Here is a 3,411-nt window from a genome sequence, read left to right as displayed (position 1 = left end):
TACCCCCTCCCTCAAATCCTGGATTCGCCACTGATTTTCAGACGGGCTATTTAACACGCAATTTGGCTCTTTCGACGCTCGTTAGCCAGGCAAATGGGATAGTATTAGATTGTATAGTAGGTCCTCTTACATTGGAATGCTTACGTGAGACAGCCAACACATCCCATATTTTGTAGAAATCGACACGGATAATAATTTCGAGATCCTTCTTATTCAGAAATTTACACAAGTTATCACTAAGTTTATTCCGGTCAACAATGTAGTCACTTCATCAATTTTGGTATTTTTCCAAACTTAAATGAACAGTAAAATACTAATTTGTTCTTATTTATTAGTCATCGACTTTTTCTTTCTCCCTTTCTCGGGTTAATTACACTCGTTAAGAAACAACAGATGAAAAAAACTCCGCACATGAATTTGATATTCGATATCATAAAGTTTTTCAACATTGCAAATGTTTAATTAAGTAAAAAGCTACCCCAGCATCTATCAGGAAAAGAAAAATCATCCCTACAATTTAGAATTCATAACTGCAGAAAAGGATACCTAATTGTTGACAACATAAATATCGGAAGGTAACGAATTCGCGACTAACTTCTTCATCACAATTACATCCTCGTCATTAGAGATAGTAATGGGAGTCTTCCTATCACCCGGGAGGAAGTACTTGAAGCAATGGATGTAAGTAACATTATTATGATTAAACATTGAAGCAGTTTTCGTTTTGAAGTCATTTAAAGAAACACATTGGCGGAAGTTGATAGCATGAGCATTACCACCTATATAGTGCAATGAGCGGTCAGCCATAGCCTTGAATTCACCATCCGAATGGCATATCAATATGAAATCAGATGAATCCATGACCTGCTTCAATTAATCAATCAAATGGCTTAGAAGTAGATTCAAATCAAATGCGGCTACATAATATTTGAGGAAATCTGACTACATTAACATGTACGGATGGTCGTAGTCTATGTTACGGAACGGACACCGGGAAATTTTATATCATACAGCCTACAAAACAAACTGACACTGAAACGCAACATAGACCAGCAATTTCATAAAATCTCATCCAACACAAACCATCTATGTTCCATGGACACGGGCATGGACACACGAAACGTTATTTCTAAAACATAACTTTCATAAAATAGCTTAGAAACCAAATGGACACGAAAAGCTACTAACTAGAAGTGTACGTGCAACATAGAAAACCATTATGCATGATCTTCATCTCCGGCCAGAAAAACTCCCCAAAAAAACAGTAAATTCAGAAAGCATCAATTCATTCATATTACCTAAATAAGTCAATTCATGTCATCACTACCAGAAGATATTAGTTTCTCATATTTAAAAATGGCAACACAGAGAAATAAGCTAAAATAAATCAACTTAACACTGAGCAGCAACACCAAAACAACAACAAATTAATAAAAAAAGGAAAACAATCTCATAAAATTCCATCCCAAACCATAAACAATTTTACACAAAAAGACCTAAATTCATCAAGCAAGTCAAGAGCAACCGAAGTAAAAGTAAAAGAGCATAGAAGGAAAATTAACCTTATTTGAGAGTTAAAGGAAAAGAAAAGGAAGTGATGGAAATTAAAGTTAATTAATGGGCCTAATACATTATCAGCTTCCTAAACTTTGCAAATGTCTCACCAGCTGCCTAAACTTGCTTATTTCGTATCATCAGCTCCCTAAACTTGTCCATAAAAATTTATTAGCTCCCTGAACTTTGCAAATGTCTCACTAGCTCCCTAAACTTGCTTATTCCGTAACAACTAAATACAAAAACCATAATACTAACCCGGATTAAGGTGCAAAAATACCCAGGAGTAATTTTAATCCTAACGTCTAAAATGGTGCAATTTTACCCTTAACGTTAGTAGCCAAAAGCAATTTTACCCATAATATTGAAAAATTGGGATAATTTGAGAAATAATTCATCAAACTGTCTTTTCGGTCATGTATCTTATCATCTACAATTTTATCAGTAACAAATCACAAACATACGTTGGGATGTGAAAAAAAATAAAAAATAATATACTGTTTTTTTTTGTACGAATTGGACAAAAAAAATTCAAAAAATTCACCAAATTTATAAATTTTCTCTTGGCTACTAACGTTAAAGGTAAAATTGCACCATTTTAGCCGTTAGGGGTAAAATTACTCTGACCCAAAACGTCAGGGGTATTTTTGCACCATAATACGAGTTAGTATTATGGTTTTTGTATTTAGTTGTTACAATATAACCAAGTTTAAGGAGCTGGCGAAACACTTTGCAGAGTTCAGAGAGCTAGTGATGTATCAGGCCTAATTAATGTAAATTTACAATTTTTTTAATGAACTTTCCGTTAATAACCCCAAAATCCCCAATTTGCTCTGTTTAGCTCCATTAAAGTTCCTCCCAAACAAGGACTAAAAAACAAACACAGTTAAAAGAAAACCCCATAATACCGATTGGAGTTACTAATCGAATTAAATTTTGAATAAGAAGAGACTAATCTATCTGTATATAAAACACATAAACCCTAATCTATCACGTTATCACTTTCAGAAGATAAAACAATCTCTCAAATTTCGAAATGCCAATACTAATCTATCACGTTATCACTTTCAGAAGATAATAATCCCTCAAATTTCGAAATGCCAGTACAAAAAATAAGCTAAAATATGTCAACTTAGTTCTCAGAATCAACGCAAATTCATCGACACAGAGCATAAAGAAAAGCAAAAAAGCAAAAACAACGCCATCAATTTTACAGGAATTTCATCACTGGACCAAAAAAAAAATCCACAAAAGAACCCTAAATTCATCAAGCAAACCAAGACCCAGGGAAACCTTAGAGGAACCGAAGTAAGCGAACACAAAGGAGAGGAAATACCTTGATTTTCTGATCCATAAAAGAAAACGGCTAAAGAAATCTCCAGAATCGCAGTTGTAATAAGAACCTCCAAATCTATCTTACTATATAATGTACCTAAACCCTAATCTCTCTCTTACTCGTGAGTACTTACTTGTTGCTCTGCCTCTCCAGTCCAATCCAATCCAGCTTCTCCAAGATTCTTCCCAATCTAGTCTAAAAAGTAAGCTAGCTAGTAACTTTGCAGGATTTTGAAAATTTTAGGCCTAATACACAAATAACCCCTGAGTTGTCTAAATATTGCAACAGCCCACCTCAAACTTCAACTGTAACAACTTACCTCTTAAATTTGTCCAATTATAAAACATAACCCCAAATTGAGAATTTTTTTATCTCGTACTTGAGGCAATCGTAAAAACGTTTTCCCGGATTCGTATCACACCAAAGATCTGATTATTCTCACACTCCACGAGCGTTGCAGATTTTGTATTTCACGTATATCTTCAATTGTAATCCATGTTAGCAATTTGGGGTTATGTTTT

At 34.2% G+C, this 3,411-nt stretch overlaps 1 long non-coding RNA gene across 1 annotated transcript; it reads right to left on the bottom strand.

Moving 5' to 3' along the window:
* Nucleotides 1–394: 394 nt before the first annotated feature.
* Nucleotides 395–3,096, bottom strand: LOC136206349 (uncharacterized). The gene is made up of 2 exons (XR_010676255.1): nucleotides 2,891–3,096; nucleotides 395–864 (listed from the first exon to the last, which is right to left on the bottom strand). It is a non-coding gene; the product is annotated as an uncharacterized lncRNA (long non-coding RNA).
* Nucleotides 3,097–3,411: the final 315 nt, after the last annotated feature.

The sequence above is a fragment of the Euphorbia lathyris genome, chromosome 9 (assembly GCF_963576675.1).
Source record: "Euphorbia lathyris chromosome 9, ddEupLath1.1, whole genome shotgun sequence".
NCBI lineage: Eukaryota > Viridiplantae > Streptophyta > Magnoliopsida > Malpighiales > Euphorbiaceae > Euphorbia > Euphorbia lathyris.
This window is presented reverse-complemented; position numbering and strand designations above follow the sequence as displayed.